The 22,532-nt window shown below is 42.2% G+C and overlaps 1 protein-coding gene across 11 annotated transcripts in view; it reads right to left on the bottom strand.

Annotated features, from left to right (window-relative positions):
- The window catches only part of MAGI2 (membrane associated guanylate kinase, WW and PDZ domain containing 2), a 1,470,566-nt gene that overhangs the window by 25,860 nt on the left and 1,422,174 nt on the right, over window positions 1-22,532 (bottom strand). The window lies entirely within an intron of this gene.

Below are 22,532 nucleotides of genomic sequence, written 5' to 3'. Positions count from 1 at the left end.
CTAGACTTGGAGTTTCAGAGCTGGGGACATCTGGATAGCCAAATGCAGCTGACTGATACAATTGCCAGACCCCATGACTCAGGGCTTCATCAGTACATCAATATATACAATATGCCGGGATACACCAACATCCCCTTAAAGCTTTTGAATCAGACCAGCAGGGCACAACATAGGAGAAAGAACATTATCGTTTGGAGTCAGAGGACAGGTTCAAGTACATTGTCTGTTGCTTCCTAGCTGTGTGACCTTGGGCAAGCCACGGCCTCAGTTTTCCCAAATGTTAAATGTTAACTACTTCCCTTGCCTTCTTCACAAAGCTGCCTTGTGTGAAATAATTAGATAACAGCATTATTTAATATGCATATAGAGTGGGATATTACTTTTCTTACCTATAGTACCTGACAAGAAGAGGCTTAACTCATAAAAATAGTGTTTTTTTGAGCCATCTTTTGGTAACTAAAATTGTTACAAAGGGCCTTGGATCATGTCCTAGGTGAGGTGAATGGTCCCATTGTTTCCGCGTGTGGCAGGTGGAGTATGGGCTGGGAAAAAACCCGCGTGGCCAGTTTGTATGATACTCTGGAGCTTCCTATAAGCCTTAAAGGTCAAGAGAAAGTTTTGTTGGGAACATAGTTTTAGATTAATTTTTAGAAGTGCAGCTGCTCCCTTGACTTCTGGGGCTGGAAAGGATTGGCCGAAATCTCCATTTATATCCACTTGAAATAACTGACAAAGCTGGATTCGGGATTCAGAGAGTCCCAGAGGAAGGCCTGTCAGTGCCTTCTTCTTTTTTTAGCATTTAAGCTTGAATGAGTCGAGCGAGTCAAAGAAATCTTAACGGATATATAGACAATGTCTTCACGGTCAACTTTTCACATTGTTGTTTGCTTAGGAAAGAGTGAAGACTAAGCAGCTTGCACTTTATTTTTGGCAATGCCTTTCCCTAGAACACAGGAATCCACAATTTACTGAGGGGAAATAATTATAAACCTTAAGAGATGTAAGTTTCAGCCTCAAAAACTAACAAACTGAGAACTAACGTATTTTTGGTATAATTACTAGTTTTACTAAGTTTGATTTTTGCCAGACTTTCACCTAAAGCAAATGCAAAAAAGAATAGTGACAATTAATGGATTGGGTGTTACTAGAGTAGAAATCTTTCAGGTTCTACTCCTTTATTTTCTTTCTTTACTCCTTTATTTTCCCAGGGTAGCATGATTAAAGGTAAATGAAAAACCAGTGGGGATAATTTGTGTTACAACTTGCACTTCTATTATGAGGAGGACATCGTTATCCTATTATTTTATGAGAAACATTCATTAAAATAATGTGACTCCCCCAACTCCAAAATTTATGGTACCATTAATGTTTCCTTTTCAGGACCCAGAGTTCCTATAGCATTCTCTCACTTTTTAAGTTTGTCATCCATTATTTCTAAGTAGCCATATGGCTGCTTTAACTAATACAGGCGTGTGTGTATGTCTGTATAGGACTAGAGAAGAGATCTTTTTTTCCCTCTCTCCAACATAGCTATGAGGAAGACAGGTCAGTTGCAATTACTGCCATTCCAGAGACAGAATGATAGAGGTGTAAGAGCCACCCACAATGGCATTAATACATCTGCAGATTCTAGATTCTCCTTTTGCTGAACACTAGCAAATCACTTTGAATCAATGGGGAGTTTTAGTATAGCCTTTTGTTCCTTTTTTTTTTCACAGCAGTATAGAAGACTGGTTAGTACAACAGTACACTGTGAAATCCTTAATTCATTTTTTCACTTGACACATATTTTTGGGGACTTGGTAGATGGTCAGGATACAATGATCAACAAGATAGACAAAGTCAGTGCCCTTGTGAGGCTAATGTACCGTGTGTGTGTGTGTGCGTGCGTGTACACGCAGTTGGCTCCCATTGAGAGATGGAATGAATGGCAAAGTTAAGCTGGCCTTTCATAGAATCTCAGTGTTACCTTTTGCTAAAAATGGGAATAAAGGCCAAATGTGAATAGAAACTTAGGACTCAAGAGACTTTATTTGATAAGTCTCTCTCAGAAATCTAAGGATGTGGCCGGGCGCGGTGGCTCACACCTGTAATCCCACAGCACTTTGGGAGGCTGAGGTGGGTGGATCATGAGGTCAAGAGATAGAGACCATCCTGGCCAACATGGTGAAACCCTGTCTTTACTTAGAAATACAAAAATTAGTTGGGCATGGTGGCACGTGCCTGTAGTCCCAGCTACTTGGGAGGCTGAGGCAGGAGAATCGCTTGAACCCAGGAGGCAGAGGTTGGAGTGAGCAGAGATCGTGCCACTGAACTCCAGCCTGGCAACAGAGCGAGACTGTGTCTCAAAAAATAAATAAATAAATAAATAAATAAATAAAAACAAAAACAAAAATAAATCTAAGGATGTACTTAAATTGTAGAGACATAGGTATATAGGACAGCAACAGCCATTTAATGATCTTTGGTTGGGGTCTTATTTTCTTTAGTTTTGTCATTCATTCATCCATTCACTCATTTCGTCAAACACTGGGTAACCTATCCATATCCTTAAGGTAGAGCAATGTGCTAGTTGTTGGGAATACGAAAATGAATTTAGAAACACTTCTGTTCATGACCTTGAGGAGCTCACATTCTAGGGAAGGGAAAAGAATACCTGAAGAAATAAATATGATACAATATGTTAAGCACTTTAATAGAATTACATACTGAGCGATATAAAGATATAGAAAAGTCTCTCAGAAATACATCTTTGAGAAAAAGAAGCTGAATAATGATGGCGTTTTCATGAGCCTTTTCAGTTCCAGTCAACAATTTTATGGTTATGTTTATATGTGAGACAAGCCCTCTTTGCCTTCATCTGAGATCTGAAGATTCACTTAATCAGAGCCTGACTCCAATTTCCTTTATAATTATGTACAGTTCTCTTAGTAAAGAGCATGCGTGCAGGGTGCTTTATAGCCTTATTCCACAGAACCCATACTCTGGATGGGAGATGTTACATTTCATCTCCATTCTCTCTCCCTTAACTTTTCCCTGCCAGCAGCCATCTTATGCTAAGTGCTAATATATAAGCCTTGTGATACTTGCTCTATTGGACATTCAGTGGCCTTGCATCCTTCCTGTCAATGCCAAGGTTAAGAAGTAGATGGTTTCCGGTGTCTCATACCTGGCAGAACTTGCATGATGAACACACAGTTGAGAAATTCAGGAGAGTTAGGAACTTAGTACCAAGGGAAGGCATCCCACTTTCTCTGGGGCCTAAAAGGACCAGAAATAGGAATGTGGGCCAGGCACGGTGGCTCATGCCTGTCATCCCAGCACTTTGTGAGGCCAAGATGGGTGGATCATTTGAGGTCAGGAGTTTGAGATCAGCCTGGTCAAAGTGGTGAAACCCTGTCTCTACTACAAAAAAAAAAAAAAAAAAAAAATTAAGCAGGCATGTTGGTGGGCATGTGTAATCCCAGCTACTCTGGAGGCTGAGGCAGCAGAATCGCTTGAGCCCGGGAGGTGGAGATTGCACTGAGGCAAGATTGCACCACTGCTCTCCAACCTGGGTGACAGAGTGAGACTCTGTCTCAAAAAAAAAAAAAAAAAAGGAATGTGTCCAGTATCACGCCCAGTGAAAATCTGGGTCATCATCATAGGTGAGACTGCTGACCACACATTTTGAATTACCTTCAACATGGCTTCTGCAAGCTAAAGATTTGACCATGGAATAGAATTTACTAACAGATTCATTTGAGGACAAATATCTGCATAGAGCTCTGACAAGGTGAGATATGGCCAAGTCATGGGGCTGCATGTGTGACCTATGAGGACTTTCCTTTTAATCAGCTTCCTCTACCAAGCAACTCATGATAGCTCTAAAAAAAAACCAGAGTTAGTTATGGACCAATTGAATGATGGGTCTAGCTACCCTTATTTGCAGAGCAGGGAAGAACTAAATCAAAAGCTGTAATTAAAAAAGATAATGACTTTTAGTTTTTATTAATAGAATTAAGCCATATTAAGTCTTGAGATGGTATCGTAAGTATGCGAATAAGATGTTCTTCCTTAATGAAAACATATATGGACTGAATAATTTAAAAGTCATATATTACATGTTGGTTTATAACATTAAATATTAAATATATTAATTGGCAATATAAAGTAGCTTATGGACATTTTGTATCACTAGCTAAATAACTAGGTAACTGCTTATTGATCTCTTATAATATAGAGTCCAAACCCACATCAACAGGATGTAAAAGTTTTGATATTGACTAGACAGAAGGAGCACTTCTTAGAGAACCACAGGATGATGATGGTTGTTCTGTGCTCTCTGTGCATCATCTTAATAGGAAAGAAACAGAGATTGGGGGAGGATGATTTAGATTATTCACAAATAAATTCTCCCTTGAAGGCAAATAAAATGGGAAGTGGGTGTCAGTGGAATCTTCTTTCCTAGATATGTATCTGGCTCAGCTGTCTGGGGAAGTCCGGCATGGAACTGCCTGGGGAGGAGAAAATGAACAGAATCTTCTCCTGCTGAGCCTGTAATTGCACCAGCCTAGATTCCGCATGGTAGCCTGTTGCCTTTTAGAAGGCCGCCGAGCCTTCTTGGATTTTCTAATGATGACCTTGTCCTTTGCCCTAAACCTGCTGTCTTCTTACACCCCCACATCTCTCCTCTGCCAGCAGTAACTCAGGAGCCAAGCCTCAGGGTCCTCCTCTGTTTTCCCTTAATCTGGTAACTGCAGCTCCTGTGTCTCTGCCTGACTTTCCACTCCTACCCTGGTGGAGGCCTTTGTCTCTGCTCACCTGCAACACTGCCATGGCTGTGTTGTCATGCGGCCCCCAGCTCCAGGGACTCCTTTGTTGTCCCACTGCTCTGACTGCCCGCTCTGTCTTGCCTCTGTGGATGGCCTGGGCCTGCACTGTGGGCCTTGTCTGCCTCCCACCGTCTCTTGGGAAGACACCTTACATTCCAGTCACACTTCTTTCCATGCCTCAGCCCCAAGCCCTTGCTTGCATTGATTTTGCCTGTGACTGGATTGCCCCACTGCCTCTCTGCCTCCTGAAATCTGGCTAAGCTCAGATGCCAGGTGATATTCTTGCAGTCCTCTTTGATAAGCTCACACAGAAAATGCACTTTTCCCTCTTCTGAGCACGTGTTGGCCGAGGTTTACTTGCTGATAGGATTGTGTTGGCTTTGCCTATCAGATAACAGCTGTGGCTTATTAATCTTTCCATTCCTAACAGTGCCAAAGTAAGTGCCTTGTACCAAAAGCTTTGTGGATTTGAGGAATGAATCAATTTAAGAGAAAGCCTTGCCTAGGTGACATTTTGGAATGGAGACTCTGAAATTAAATGGCAACCAAATGGACATTATGATATCCTCACTGGCATGTCTTCTATATGCAGGGTATGTTAAATTGGGTTTATTGCTTTGCTTTTTACACTTGAAGGGATAGTGTCTTAGGAAGAACGCTCCCCCAGTGACTCCCCCAGTACTGAGGTCCTGTGAATAGAATCTGTATTTTCACATATGCATATCTCTACATATGACTGTCACAATGGATGTGTCAGTTGGAGTCACTCTCTCACCTTCTTCCTCTTTTTTCCTCATGTTCATTAAAAACAGTCCCCGCCCCCCCGCATTACTAAAATATCAGTTAGAAGCAATTTGGATAATATATAAAAATGTATGATCTGGGTGGTATTTCCCACTACCCCCCTAAAAAGAACTCTATTAATTTAGATTTTCCTCCAGTTTTTTTCTCCCTATAATATTTCTCCTCAGTCTCATATTTGTATAAGCTGGACTTTCACTTCATACTGTTTTTGGGTCAGGGAAGTGGTTTGTCCCAGGGCTTCCACGTAAGGATAAGCCTGAAACATAAGTAGTTCCATCAATTTCTGGTCTTAGTTTTAAGACATTCTAGGAGATTTCCAATGAATATAAGGAAAGCTAGATAATTTTAAGAAATGACTTCAGGCTGTGTGCGGTGGCTCACGCCTGTAATCCCAACACTTTGGGAGGCCGAGGAGGGTGGATCATGAGGACAGGAGATCGAGACCATCCTGGCCAACATGGCGAAACCCTGTCTCTACTAAAATACAAAAAAAAATTAGCCAGGCTTGGTAGCGCGTGCCTGTAATCCCAGCTACTTGGGAGGCTGGGGCAGGGGAATCGCTTGAACCTGGGAGGCAGAGGTTGCAGTGAGCTGAGATTGCACCACTGCACTCTAGCCTGGGTGACAGAGTGAGACTCCGCCTCAAAAAAAAAAAAAAAAAAAAAAGACTTCAAAATTAATTTTAATTTACTCTTTCCTTTTACCCTCAGACTTAAGACGTGCTGCTTTTGTTTAAAGGACAGGACATGATGAGAAAGAGACATTGTGAAATAAAAGATGAGACAGCATCTCATAATTTCCACCACATTACCAGTCTCATTAGTAAAGTGCTTCTCCCAGGAAATGGCTATTTCAAGCTAAAAACAAGTGTAAAGATGAGGAATAAGAGGAGCTTAAATTCATCTTTGGCTCAGAGCAGTTAGGGCTAAGGCCCAGAGTTGAAGTTTTTTCCTTCTAGATGTTTTACTTAGTGCTCCTACCTTGGCCGATGTCTATTGCACTGCTCAGCCATTCCTGCTTAATTCCTCTCTCAGCCATTCTTCCACCGCAAATCATGGCTGAGAGCTCGGTACTTACTCTTGTAATCTGCTCTTGCCTATAACAAATGGTTGCAGACAGAATTGCAGTCCTATGATTTTTTTTAAGTGGCTCGCGGTAGAACCCCTAAACAGCCTTTACCACCTTTTCTCCACTTCTAGTTGTGTATGTGGGCGGTGGGATCTGTGTGAACTTGATAAACAAAACCCATCAGTTCCAAGAATACAGTTTGCGAGACTGTATTCTTGTAACAGATGACATCCTGTAACAGTATACCTGGCAGAGCAAAACCATCAATGCAATGATTCTTTTAAAACATTGCAGAGATGTCGCCACGTTTTCTTATTTAGTTCAGAAGGGGCAAATGAGAATGCCAGGTTTTCAGGGTCTCAGTGAACACTGATGTACTTCAGAATTGATATCTGTAATTTTCCACACAATTGTACTTGTGGCAATGAAATGCTCACTGTAACATCTTATGGTCCGTTGGCCTATGAAATATGCCACTATTTCTCTTTTCTAATACCATTTTATACATTGGGACTGATAATGAGAGCTGTATGATACTTATGTAAAAGGTCAATAAATCATTCACAATAGAGAAAATTCACCTGGTGGATGGTCCAGATTTTCTATTTTTCTCATCTAAAAGTTTCCTCAACTCGTTTTGCTAGCTATTACATATGTATTAAGTGTTACATCTGTGTTTATATAACACATTTTCATACTCAATTTTGTCCTTGAATAGTTTTTACCCTTGGCTGTAAACCTGTCTGAACCTTAGGGATCTCATATTTAAATTGCCTGATGGTTTTAGGCCAACGTGATTGACCAGAATTGTGATTTATTTGTTTAGTCTCATTTTTCCACACCGTAGGCTCTTGAAATTCAGTCAATATTACAAAAAAGAGAGAGAAGATGGCTATTTAAAGTGAACGTTGAATAGGAATAAATAGTCTCAACTCAGTCAAGGTGGTCACACAAGACACTTTCTAAACATGCCTGGGACGTCTGCTTTGAACAGCAACTAAATGACACAAGAGGATTTAGCAAAGGCTACTGCTGTTCAGCTGAGAATATTGTATGATTAGAGAGAAAGCAGGGGAATTGAAGCGTTTGTTTCTCTCTCAGGTTTGCAGGTTAGGCTGGTCAGAAATGCCGTCTGTGTCTCAGATTTCTGAGCTACAAGGTGGTAATCATTCTCCTATGGGCCTGATCTATCTTTATCTGACTTAAGGCATTCTTGGGGGCCTGTCTGCTCTAGCTCTCATTCTGCCTGAAAACATCATTTTGTGAGGACTTTCTTAATGGAACAGCACATGTGTGCAGGCGAAGGCATTCTTACCAGGAAGAGTGATAACTAACATGGACTCTACTGGCTTCCTCTACTATCACTAACTCAGCAGCAACCCCCTGTTGAAGCACTTTCACACTCAGTTAATAGGAACAGGTCACACAAGTCTCTACCTTGCCCAGTGATACCTCTGGAGCCAGAAGCTAGTGGTCTCCTGGCAAAGGCCAATCTCCACCTGGAGCATTGACCTGTTTTGATTCTGTGGATTAGTCACTGTTTAGTGTGCCCTAGGTCAGTTCTGTCACTGAAAAATGAAGCCTGCCTGGCATTTATTCTCAGAGAAATGTCTGAAAAGCTCTTATGGCCCATCACATTTCAGAAGAAAGCCATAGTCATGTCAGAGATGTCATGGGCTTCAGCCTTCTCTTGACTAGTTGCTGTTCCCCAAAGAAATACAGTACACAGATGCAGGTGAGCTCTGAGCTGCTGGAGAGGGCCGATGATTTTTTTAAACTGTCAAGAAAGTGTGTTACGAGGTTGTATACAGCCCTCTGTTTCTGAGAAATATTGTTACTGCTGTTTAAAAACAAACTGAAGAAAATGGAGCAATAAAAATAAAACAAACTGTACATATACATAAATATTATGCAATTGTTGGTCCTCACTGTCTTTTCCAATTTTGAAGGGAGTCCTCTTGTGTTAGAGCTTGAGGAGAGGTTTGAGAATTCACAGTACAGCCATTGCATAGCCATTTCCATGAGGTCAGGGCTTTGCTGGGTGTGGAGGTGCTATAGTTTGGAGATAACATATTTGAGACAGAGTCTCACTCTATCACCCAGGCTGGAGTGCAGTGGCGTGATCTTGGCTTACTGCAACCTCTGCCTCCTGTGTTCAAGTGATTCTCGTGCCTCAGCCTCCCAAGTAGCTGGGACTATAGGCATGCACCACCATGCCCGGCTAATTTTTATATTTTTAGTAGAGATAGGATTTCACCATGTTGGCCAGGCTGGTCTTGAACCCCTGGCCTCAGTGATCCACCTGCCTTGACCTCTCATTGTGCTGGATTTGCAGGTGTGAGCCACCATACCCAGCCTTTTTTTTTTTTAAGACAAGATCTTGCTGTGTTACCCAGGCTAGAGGGCAATGGCACCATCACAGCTCACTGCCTGGGCTCAAGTAATCTTCCTGCCTCAGCCTCCCAAGTAGCTGGGACTATGGCACATACCACCACACTCGGCTAATTTTTGTATATTTTGTGGAGATGGGGTTTTGCCATGTTGTCCAGACTGGTCTTGAATTCCGGAGCTCCAGCGATCCACTCGCCTTGGCCTCCCAAGTGTTGGAGGTGTGAGCTACTGTGCCCGGGTGTTAGTTTGGATTTTTTTTTTTTTTTGGAGTGACTTTTTTTTATTTTATTATTTTATTATTTTATTTTAATTTTATTATTATTATTATACTTTAAGTTTTAAGGTACATGTGCACAATGTGCAGGTTTGTTACATATGTATCCATGTGCCATGTTGGTGTGCTGCACCCATTAACTCGTCATTTAGCGTTAGGTATATCTCCTAATGCTGTCCCTCCCCCCTTCCCCCACCCCACAACAGTTTCCGGAGTGTGATGTTCCGCTTCCTGTGTCCATGTGTTCTCATTGTTCAATTCCCACCTATGAGTGAGAACATGCGGTGTTTGCTTTTTGTCCTTGTGATAGTTTACTGAGAATGATGGTTTCCAGTTTCATCCATGTCCCCACAAAGGACATGAACTCATCATTTTTTATGGCTGCATGTATTCCATGGTGTATATGTGCCACATTTTCTTAATCCAGTCTATCGTTGTTGGACATTTGGGTTGGTTCCAAGTCTGGATTTTTTGATCCTCCAAACCTCATGCTGAAATTTGATCCCCAGTGTTGGAGGTGGGGCCTGGCAGGTGTTTGGGTCATTGGAGTGGCTGGCTTTGAATGGCCTGCTGCTGTCTCCTTCCTGATTTCCTGGGGAACGAGTTGTTGGAAAGAGCCTGGCATCCCCTCCTCTTTCTTGCTTCCTCTCTCACCAAGTGACTGCTGCACAGTTTCTCTACACCTTCTGGCAGGAGTGGAAGCTGCCTGAAGCCCTCACCAGAGGCAGACGCTGGTGCCATGCTCCACAGCCTGCTGAACCACAAGCCAAATAAATCCCTCTGCTTTATAAATGACCCATCCTCAGTATCCCTTTTATAGCAACAAAACAAACTAAGACAAAGGGGCAGCCGGGCATCCTGCACCATTGCTTACTCTCAGCAATGGGGACTTTTCATTACATCACATGGCCCCTGCCAGACCTCATAAACGCTTGGCTATTGGGGAAAAAAAATACTTTAATAATTTACTTTATCACCCAAGAGTGGCTCCCAAAGCTGGTTATGTATGACAACCAGAACTGACCCCCTGTAAGAATGCAGATACCCTGACTCACTGGTTTTGCTCTTCAAAGTTACCCTGAGGAAATAATCAAGGATATATATGGGAAGATATAGCTTCAAGGATTTTTTTTTTGGTAGGATTTTTTTAAAGTAGTGGAAAAATTAGAAAATTAAAATTAAAGAAAAATCATCCCAATAGCAGACTGGTTAAATGATAAATGTATAGAACTAAATGCTGGGCAGCCAGTAAGAACAAGGTATAGAAGGATATTTATATCATGGAAAAGTAGTTGAAATATTGTCAAATAAAAAAAGCAGGTTTCAAAATAAAATGGTTACATTTTTAAAAAAAGAATTATTTTACCTCTTTTGATTATTTTCTGTTTTTGAGGTATTCTATAATTAACATGTAGTATTTTGTTAAAATCAGAAAAGTTACCTAAAAAATGAGATCCCATTAGAGCATCATTTGAGAACTAACGCTGCTTGCAGAATGACAGTAGGAATGTTTTCAAAATCGAGATTTTAAATACATCCTTTTAAAATGTCTGTCCTAGGAGTTTTAGAACATTAGCCTTTCAAAGAGCTTTGTCAGATGGGTGGGTGAGGAGATCCTTAATATAGAAGCTGTCCCAGGACTGTGTTATCCCCTGTCTGAGGGTGCAGGGAATTCAGCAGGAGGGGCCCTTCTGTGTCCCTCCTTCCCCTCTCCTTGTCGGATTGGCCCCAAGCGGGTGAGGACCTGTGAGGACAGACTGGCTATGTTCCTGCCATGGGAATATGCATATATTTGAAGGTCAAAAAGTGAGGCCAAAGCTTCTAAATGCTTCTCTCTGGAGTAATCTACTAACCAGAAATTCAGGAAAACATGAACACCTTTCCTTTATTTTCTCTTCTGAGGTCTCTGGCAGGAGCAGATGTTGTGGCTGTCTTACCCCATTCTCATAAGCTTCGACCCCCAACTGTGAGTCCATCCTTCCCTGTTTCAAGGTAGAAGTGCCCATTTATTGGAGTGGGTGGATTAAGGAACGATCAAGTAGAGAAGGATGACAAAAACGCAAAGTGAGAAAAAATTTCAGTTGAAAAATTGTTTACTCTTTGCTGGGCTATGGAGGTGAAAATAATTGATTGGATTTTGTTGCATTCTGTTCAGCAGTCCAAACTGAACCTTCAGCTTGCTGTGAGGTATTAAAGGCTTAGTTCCGGCCTTTTGATTTTTCAAGCACACTTGTACTCCCCTGAGATCTACCTCAGAATCTGCTGGATCCAATACCACTTTCTTTTATGGATTGAGTTTATTTTGTACCTTCTCTTTATAAGTGGAGGAAACCAGGCCTACCAGTTAGATATGGTAGTTCTTTCTCAGAGTGCACTCACTTTACACAGCAATACATGTATTTTATTTTATTTTATTTTTTTGAGATGGAGTCTCGCTCTGTCTCCCAGGTTGGAGTGCAGTGGCGTGATCTTGGCTCACTGCAACCTCCGCCTCCCGTGTTCAAGCGATTCTCCTGCCTCAGCCTCCCAAGTAGCTGGGATTACAGGCATACACCACCATGCCCGGCTAATTTTTGTATTTTTAGTAGAGACGGGGTTTCACCATGTTGGTCAGACTGGTCTTGAAATCCTGACCTTATGATCTACCTGCCTCAGCCTCCCAAAGTGCTGGGATTACAGGTGTGAGCCACTGCGCCTGGCCTAAAGGGATATAATTTTTATTCTGGGATGCTGGAGACTGGAGAGGTAGGAATTCTGTCTTTAAAAAGCCTCCATCTCACTCTACAGGCATTTTCCTTCGCATGGTTGTGTGTATGTATTATATTCTTAAGTCACAATTATTTAAGCCCCTTCATTCATAGGCATGCTTTTTTTTTTTTTTTTTTTTTTTTTTTTTCCTGAAAGACCATAACCTTCTGGAGGGAAGGACCTGACCTTGCTATTTCACTTAATTTTTTTTTTTTCCTGTTTTGAGACAGGGTCTCGCTCTCTGTCACCCAGGCTGGAGTGCAGTGGTGCAATCACGGCTCACTGCAGCCTTGACCTCCTGGGCTCAAGCAATGCTCAACCTCCTGAGTAGCTGGGATTACAGGCATGCACCACCAAGCCTGGTTAATCTTTGTATTTTTTGTAGAGACAGGGTCCCACTATGTTGGCCAGGCTGGTCTCGAATTCCTGGTCTCAAAAGATCTTCCTACCTCAGCCTCCCAAAGTGCTGGGATTACAGGTGTGAGCCACCACGCTTGACCTTAACCTTATTCCTTTTCGGTCATTCATTCATTCACACAATGTAGGCCTGCCTTGGCCTCCCAAAGTGCTGGGATTACAGGTGTGTGTTTTTTTTAAATAGTTGCCATCCACTGGTGTGAGGTGATATCTCATTGTGATTTTGATTTGCATTTTCCATCCAGTGTTAAACATGAGGCTCTGGGCACAATCATGCTTGCTAATAATAGATCTAGTGGCTTTGGAACTGTAAAACAGATAAGATAATAACCTAGTAAAAATTTCCTAAGAGACAAGGTCACAGAAAGGCAAAAAAGAAAGCCATGCTCTTCATGTCACATTTTGCAATACTAAATAACCTGGCAATGTTTACACTTACATTACCTATCCCCATAGGGAGTGCCTTAGCCTGCCACTTGTAGCTCCCAGCGAAGACGAATGGAAATGCTTTTCCCTTGTCAGTGTGCTTCTGACTCAGAATCAGGATTGCGTTCTATTAGCATTTGTCTATTTTGCAAGCTCCTACCTAGAGTGGCTGTCAAGACAATTGATATTCTTCCTCCCCACTGAACCTGGTCTACTGTCTATAAGAAGTCATTGTGAAAAGAGGTGGGGTACAAAGGAATATAAATAAACCACTGACACTTCCCAGACCCTGGAACCTCCTTTTCTATACATGCAGTTCTACTTCCTTACTGCCCCTGGTGGAGTCCTCCTTCCAAAATCAATCAGGGGCAGGACCCAAAACAATAGCAGCAAAAACAGAAGCTGAACAAAAACCTGCTAACTAGAGAGTGAACTGATGATAATGCCAACCTTATGATAATGAGCTGCCTGGCTCCTACTGATTACTCCTTTAAGAAACTCAGCACCTCTTATCTAATTGTCCTGAAGGCTGCATAATGTACCAAATGAAGCTCAGGAAGGGGGGCAATCCTCTGTGCAGTAACCTCCGCTGAAGGCTTAGGGCTGCTGGAGCTCCTGTGTGGCAGTGTCTTTTTTTTTATTATTGTGGTAAAAAACATAAAACTTACTATCTTAACCATTTGTAAGTGTGCAGTACAGTAGTGTTATGTGTAACAGATCCCTAAAACTTCATCTCGCAAAACTGAAACTCTGTATCCATTGAATTCACCCTTTCCCCTCTCTCCAGCTCCTGGCAACCACGTTCTACTTCCCGTTTCTAAGAGCCTGACTACTTTAGATGCCTCATATAAGTGGAATCGTGCAGTGTTCATCTTTTTGTGACTGGCTTATTTCACTTCCCATAATGTCCTCAAGGTTCATCCATGTTGTAGCAGATGACAGGATTTCCTTCTTTTTTAAGGCTAAATAATATTCCATTGTAATACCATTTGACCCAGCAATCCCATTACTGGATATATACCCAAAGGAATGTAAATCATTCTATTATAAAGATATATGGATGCATATGTTTACTGCAGCACTATTTACAATACCAAAGACATGGAATCAGCCTAAATGCCCACCAATGATAGACTGGATAAAGAAAATGTGATACATATATACCATGGAATACTATGCAGCCATAAAAAGGAACAAGATCATGTCCTTTGCAGAAACATGGTTGGAGCTGGAAGCCATTATCCTCAGCAAACTAACACAGGTACAGAAAACCAAACACTGCATCTTCTCACTATAAATGAGAGCTGCATGATAACACATGGACAAATTGAGGGGGGAACAACACACACTGGGGCCTGTCAGGGCTTGGGGGAAGGAGAACATCAGGAAGAACAGCTAAGGGATGCTGGGCTTAATACCTAGGTGATGGGATGATCTGTGCAGCAAACCACCATGGCACATGTTTACCTGTGTAACAAACCTGCCCATCCTACACATGGACCCTGAACTTAAAAGTTGAAGAAAAAAGAAATTCCATTATATGTAGGTGTACACACATACTGACACACACACATCTCTCCCATGTTTTCTTTATCCATTCATGTGCTGATGGACATTGAGGTTGCTCCACCTTTTGGTTATTATAAATACTGTGAATAATGATGCAATGAATAAGAATGTGCAAATATCTCATTGAGATCCTATATATTTTATATATATAAATATTTTTTATGAGTGTGTCTCTATATATAAAATCTCCAAAAGTGGGATTGTTGGATTATATGGTAATTCTATATTTAATTTTTTTAAGAACCTCCATACCGTTTCAATAATGGCCACATTTGCAATCCCACAAACAGAACACAAGAGTTCTAATTTCCTCACATCCTTGCCAACACTTATTATTTTCTGTGTATTTTTATTTTTATTTTTGAGATGGAGTTTTGCTCTTGTTGCCCAGGCTGGAGTGCAATAGTGCGATCTCCACTTGCTACAACCTCTGCCTTCCGGGTTTAAGTGATTCTCCTGCCTCAGCTTCCCGGGTAGCTGGGATTACAGGTGCCCTCTACCACGCCTGGCTAATTTTTTGTAATTTTAGCAGAGAAGGGGTTTCACCATGTTGGCCAGGCTGGTCTTGAATTCCTGACCTCAGGTGATCCACCCGCCTCAGCCTCCCAAAGTGCTGGGATTACAGGCATGTGTGTTTTTTTAAATAGTTGCCATCCACTGGTGTGAGGTGATATCTCATTGTGATTTTGATTTGTATTTCCCTGATAATTGTTGATATCAAACATCTTTTATTACGCTTGTTGGCCATTTGTGTATTTATGTTTTTCACAACCATAGCACAACTTGGGGTTTCTAGCTAGAGCTTTTACAGGCCTTGGAGCTTTGGAGTAGAGAGATTGAGACATGGTTTCACTGTATTTGACCACTGAAAGGCAAGCAACATTTCACTTACATGGTGAGTAAGCAGTGAGATTTTTTTTGCCTGGGCATTGCCTGATACCTTACTTTGAAAACAAGCTAAAGATATTGACTGCTGTCTGCCTAGGGGTAATAAGCTATTGATGGCTATAATGGAAAAGGCCAACTGAACAGATGTATTTTACTTAGAAGAGATAATTTTTCTCCCCTCTGGCATTTTATATATATATGTGTGTGTGTGTGTGTGTATATATATATATATATGTATGAGAAACATCTTGAATAGAAAAAGAGACATTAAGTATTCCTGCTAGTTGCTTTTTCTGTGGTAGTGAATGTTCATAAGGAATAGCAAAAAGACCCAAGTCCTTTTTTTGAAGGTACTTTGCTAACGTCAAACAATCTTTCATCAGAAAAACCCAGTGTATGAAAGCAGCTCCAAGTGGTCATAGTACAGTGATTGCGTCTATACATTAAAGTTGGGGCTATGAGGGAAAGTAGCCTCTGTGTCACTGCTCACGTGTCACAAAGTAGCAGGAAGGTGACACAGAGCCTGGAGCCGGCAATGAGGGAATGTCTGTGTTCTTGCTCTCCTTTGCCAGCCTCCCGCCACTTTTCCATGCCCTTCCCTGGGGACTCCATCTGCTCTTTTGGTTTTAACTGCTGAAGCCACAACTATGATGCAGTTGCTTATTGTGAATCACTATTTGAATGTTCACATACATCTTAAAACTCCTTTTTTTTTTTTTTTTTTTTTTTTTGTGACGGAGTTTCGCTCTGTCGCCCAGGCTGGAGTGCAATGGCGTGATCTCGGCTCACTGCAAGCTCTGCCTCCCGGGTTCAAGTGATTCTCTTGCCTCAGCCTCCTGGGTAGCTGGGACTACAGGCGCGTGTCACCGCGCCCAGCTAATTGTAATCCTGAAGTACTGGGATTACACGCGTGAGCTACCGCTCCCGGCCATGTGTTTTTTTATACCCTCAGATTAATTCATTCATAGTACTCTCCATTTAAGCATTAAAAAGGAACTAAGGCATCATATAACTGAACCCTATTATTTCATGGATGAGTAGACCGAGGTCCAGAGAAATTAGGTAATTATTGAAAGGTTGCACAGCTAGTTAACAGCATCACTTTAGAATTTTCCTGTGTCTTTTCCCTGATGATGGCTCTGCCGTTTTCTCAAATACTTAGTTTCTAACGTGGGGATACTTTTTGAGTCCTTCTTAATTCTTAGTCCCTTTGTACCATCATTCAGCAGGTTTTATTTTGCTTTCAAGGCTCTTGGTATTGACAACTCACTGGCATCTTACTTCTGTTTTTAGTTTCTCATTACCCCATCCCTGCGTCTCCTAGGTTGTCTTAATAGCTTATCTGATCTACCTCTAGTCCACTGGTTCTTAGCTCTGGCTGCTCATCATGTTGACCTGGGGCATGTTAACAACAGCAGAAGCCCACCTCTGCCTGCCAGTCTTTCCCACCCCATTCTGGTTGAATTGGTCTGGGAAGGAGCCTCTGTGGGTATTTTTCAAATCCAGATCCACAGGTGATGATAATGGGTACCCAGGATTAAAAACCCTTTCCAGAAATGTTTGCCACCACCCATAAAGCACTTCTTTGGCAGTGTCAATGTGATGCTTGAGAACTTTCTGTGCCTTCTCATTGTCATTAGTTTCTAGATATCTGCTTCTTCCAATCATTCAATGCTTTTGTGACTTTGCCTTTTGGTAGGAACCCTATGCTCTAGACATATCGTTTGTGTGTTAGCTTCAAAATCATCTCTGACAATATCCTACATTCATTTCCAGTTGTAGAGCCCTTTGCTCTCCTCTCTGCCCATCCAAAACCCACTGGCTCCTTAAGGGTATCTCAAGACTACCTTCCTCCAAGGGGCCCTGTCTGACTATTCTGGTCATTATTTCTGCCACTTGCCTCAAACTCTCTTATTCTGGTTTGTACTCTCTTACTCTAAGTAAGTATTTTCAGCTCTATAGTGAGATGGAGAGCTCCTCGAGGGAGGAACAATGCCATATATACATATTTTTTCTGGAGTCCCTACGGCATCAAACAATGGCTGACATATAAGAGGCAAATTTGGTTAAACTTGGTATAGACCCAGGAGACTAGAAGGGAGCTTAGAGAATTTTCGTGGCGGCAGAAAGGCAGGCACAGAACCCCATTCAGACAGACCTAACATTAGCTCTCGTTCCACAGGTCCTGGCTACATTATGTCTCCAGGAGACCGTGCTAAACGTGGCATTTCTGCAGCCCAGCAGCAACTCTGGCATATTAGACTACAGTTTGTGCTGCCAACATAGGTCACAATAAGAATCTGAGAAAAAACACTTTGTAGTAACAATAAAACTTAGATGAGCCAGAAACAACTACCTGGAACATTCAATTAGCCAATTTTCCTCCACTCAACAATTAACACAAAGAGATACATTACATGAGAATAAGTGGATAGGCAGGAAATTATTTAAAAAACAAAACAAAGGGACCCCCCCATCATTTAGATTAGGTTGAGAGTGTTGGTGAAAATTTGGGCCATTAATCTTGCGGCTTCTACAACCATCTAAATAAAAACCTGCATTGAAATTTGCTGTCAGAATGATGACCTCGTGATACTGCAAGATGTTTATTCATCCGTTCACTTATTTATTCAGTGTTTCTTGTTGTCCTCAATCTGCTGAGCACTGTACAAAGAACCTAGGTTCCTGGCTTCGAGGAGTTTGAATACCACAAAGGGGAGGAAGTATGTGGACACTGATAACTATGCTGCAAAGCAGAGAGTGAGAGAGAACAGGAGAGAAGCAAGAGGGCTATGAGGCTTCAGAGGACTGAGAGATCCCTTCTGATTGCCAGACTTGGGAAAGGATTCATGGAGGAGGCAAGCCTTGGACCTGGGTCTTGAAGGAGGACAAGATTTGGGGAAAAGGTTTACTAAGCCACGAAGACAGCATGTGCCCAACCCTGAAGGTGGGGGTGCAGGGCAATGACAAGTGTTCCCGTGTAACTGGAACATACCTATGTAATGGAGTATTGTGTGAGATAGGAGATCAGAGTGAATAGCAGGATGGGGCCAAATCACAGATGGCTTGGGGATGCACTTAAAGGTTTTTTGTTGGGCGCAGTGGCTCACACCTGTAATCCCAGCACTATGGGGGGCCAAGGCAGGCAGATCACTTGAGGCCAGGAGTTCAAGACCAGCCTGGCCAACATGGTGAAACCCTGCCTCTATTAAAAATACAAAAAGTAGCTGGGGGCAGTGGCACATGCCTGTAATTCTAGCTACCCGGGAGGCCGAGGTGAGAATTGCTTGAACCCAGAAGGCAGAGGTTCCCCTGAGCCGAGATTGTGCCACTGCACTCCAGCCTGGGTGAAAGAGCAAAAAAGTTTTCTTTTTTTTTTTTTTTTTGGATGGAAAAGATTTTTGAGTGGGGCAATCCTTTAGGACAATTGTGGCATCAATGAGCAGGGAAGATATACCATAGCAGTATAGCAGTTCGGCAAACAGGTAAAGGCTGTCTAATCCGGGGGAGTGGGCCTGAACTGGGACAGAATGACAATGGGAATGGAGGAGAGGCTGATGTGGGAAATGAAAGAAGTATGCTCACACCTGGGGACTGGTTGTACACACACACACACACACACACACACACACACACACACACACACGAGTGGGGAAGCCAGCCAAGGTAGTTTTGAGCCAACCAGGAGGGTTGATGGTCCCTGAATTAATAGGTGATTCAAGAGGAGGAATACTCTGGGAGGGAAGGTCATGAATACAATTTTGAATGCATAAATGCAGGGTATCTGGGTAGAATTGTCTAGCAGGCAGTTTGAAGTCTTGGGATGAAGCTGTGAAATGAAGGCAGGGGTGGCAAACAGACACAACAGTCCTCTGCACATGGGACAGGTGGAACCATGAGAGCAAGAGAGATCCTGAAGGAAAGGGTGGGGAGGGCTGTTATGGGTGGAAAGAGAGTTGAAGACCCCAGAGGAGCAATTGAACAGGTAAGAGAAAATCCAGCGAATACACTGACCAACAGTGTTAGTTGTTACAGGGAGTCCTAAGGGGCTGACAGGTTGAATCCGTCATTAGATTTTGTTATCATAGTGAAACTGGAGATCTTTGAGGTGACTTCGTCATTGGAGTCCTGATAAAATTCAGATTTTAAAATGCAGTATGTCATAGGAAAAGAGAAATTGGGCAGAGCATGCCTGTTTCCAGAATACCTTATACATCAGCCGGGAAAGGAACCCAAGAAATGATTTCAACAAGACTGTGATTTTTGTTTTATTTTTCTTTTTTGGTAAACTACAAGCACCCTATTTTCCTTAACCATTCCCCATATAGAGAGTTACTTTAGTGTAGAGATGGTATCTTACTCATCTTTGCACTCTGACCACCTCTGCCCTCTGAAAAAAGAAAGCAGAAACAACAGGGCCCGGGCCCCCATGGCTGGAGCTAAGTAGGAGCTCTGGTTATCCGAAGTGGATGTCCACACTGGGTGGGTTCCTGGGGTGGCTCAGAACATGGGGAGGCATGTGGGGAGGGCCTATGGAGAGGTCCATGGAGTAGCAGGCGAAGGCCACTTCCCACCCACAATCCACACAAAGCCATCATGTCTTGAGTGCTATGTGCCTGGCATTGCGCCAATCCTCTCCACTCTCCCTGCTTTTCTAACTTGCTTCCCAGCCTATCTCTGGGCGGTGCAACCACTTTTTCATCTAGAAAATGGGTAATTGTTTTTGAAGCCCCTCTCTGGCTTCCAAATTGCTTTTCTCTCTGGTTCTCTTCCTGTCTCCCAGATTGCCTGCTCCTGATTTTCTTCACCAACTTTTCTTACTTCCCTGTCCAGTGTGGCTTTGTCATCTGGCACTCCTCTCTCTCTACACAGTGGGTGCTCTCTGGGAGAGCTCAGCCCCACTTATGGCTCCAAGTCCTCTCCAGGACTCCCCAAATGCTCTGGCTCCAGCTCCTGAGTGCCTCATCCAGTGCCCTATTTCTGGGCCTCCTCACTTAAGTGTCTCTCAGGCCTCTGAAGCTCAATAAATCCAAAACTCCCCTCATCATCCTTCTGCTTAAGCTTGGCCCTTCACTCGTGTTTCCTGTTAGCTTCTTGACATCATCTTCCACCCAGCCCCGGGCCACAGTCCTCCTCCCTGATCCTGTCCTTCACATTCATTATTCACCAACCTTCTTTATTTTCATCAATGAAATGACCGAAATATCCCCAATATCCAACCCCAATGTGCTATTTCCACCACCAGTTTCTTAATTCCAGCCCTCACATCATTTGCTTCAACTTCTGCAATAACATTTTAACCGCTTGCATTTTTCTATAAAGCTCATCTTAAATACTACTGAGGTATATTTCCAAATACAGATGTTTTTACCCTCCCATTAAAAAATTTCTTGCGGTGACATCTGATTATATAAACCTCAGATTCCTTTGCTTGGGATATAAGGTCTTTTTTTCTTTTCTTTTCTTTTCTTTCTTTTCTTCTCCCTTTTCTTTTCTTTTCTTTCCTTTCCTTTTCTTTGAGACAGGGTCTCACTCTGTCACCCAGGCTGGAGTGCAGTGGTGCAATCATAGCTCATTGCAGCCTCAAACTCCTGGGCTCAAGAAATCCTCTTGCCTCAGTTTCCCAAGTAGATGGGACTACAGTCACGTGCTAGCACACCTGGCTAATTGTTTATTTTTTTGTATAGATAGGGTCTTGCTATGTTGCCCGGGCTAGTCTCAATCTTTTGGCCTCAAGCAATCCTCCTGCCTTGGCCTCCTGAAATGTTGGGATTAGAGCTGTGAGCTGCCGTGCCCAGCCAGAATTTTTTAAAGGGCTCCTCTTTCATTTTGGCTATCCCCCTTTCCCATTTAAACTATGTTATAGCTGTTCTGAATGCATCTCCCTGACTTTGCTTGAACCATTTCATCTGCTTGGAAACAAACAGCCTTATCTTTTTCCCACTCTGGTTAAAGCAATGCCCAGCTAAAATTTTACCACTTGGGTAGAATTTTCTACAATTCTGCTAAGCAGATTTAGTTTACTGCCCGCTTTGGGTTCTTATCACCCTTTGCTGATACTATTTATCTTGCCCCATTACATAATTATCTCCCTGTCTTCCATCCTAGCTTATGAATGGACATGGCAGAGCCTTTCTTATTAATCTTTATATCCCTAGCAATGAGCAACAGGCTTGGGGTCACAGGTGGTGCTTGATAGATGCTTATGGAACTGAACTGAAACCACAAAGAGCCCTCTCTCTCTTTTTTTTTTTTTAAAGTTAATGACTCTAGTGAATTGACTCTGGCCTCCTCATCCCCATGGATTACAGACTAGTTAAAGTAAATTATATGGCAAGCATAGACCTTTCTTTTGTCAGAAACAGAAATCTATCCCTCCTTAACCTATAGTCATTGGACTAGATTTCCCCAATAAGTATTCCATGGCTTTATCCCTTTTCTGGCACATTGCAACTTTCTCCTTTATGCCCTAACTTAGCTACATAGTTTTCCCCTGATCAGCAAGTTACCTTTTGAGAGACATATTTTGGAGAAATAATACATTTAAAACTTGTTTTTTAGATAGCTTCAAGGAATGACTGTGATGGTTGTGTGTGTGTGTGTGTGTGTGTGTGTGTGTATCTACATAAATTTATATCAGCATAAAACTTTTTGATAAGAAAATGTTTAGTAGTAAGCCGACTAAATAATTTACCTAATGAATAATGTTGTCTTTTATGTTAAATTCTAGCCAGTCCTGGATGGTAATTAGCAGGGTCATTAATAATTGGAAAATATGTTTCAGAAAAAATTCAGAGAGCCAGTTTAAAAGAATTTGGTGGAGAGATGCTTAGCCATGGCTGTGACAGTATGAATGGGATAGAATCAAACCAGAATTGAGAAGTGTGTCAGTTTGATTTATACTTATATAGCTAACTGTGGAGACTGCGCATGAGTACAGTTTCTGCTATAAAGCCAAAGTGACATATAAAATCCCAATCCAATTAAATTGTGGCAGTAGCCACATGCCACCGCAGAATGTGACAGTGAAATGTGGGCTGCTCTAGGGATGTATTTGAGGGGTAAAAAGTTGCTTGACCCATAGTTGCAAGGCTATCATCTACGTTCTGATTTTTTAAAAAATTATGGGTTAC

The sequence above is a fragment of the Symphalangus syndactylus genome, chromosome 6 (assembly GCF_028878055.3).
Source record: "Symphalangus syndactylus isolate Jambi chromosome 6, NHGRI_mSymSyn1-v2.1_pri, whole genome shotgun sequence".
Lineage (NCBI taxonomy): Eukaryota > Metazoa > Chordata > Mammalia > Primates > Hylobatidae > Symphalangus > Symphalangus syndactylus.
Note: the sequence above shows the minus strand (reverse complement) of the source record. Positions and strands in the feature narration are given on the sequence as shown.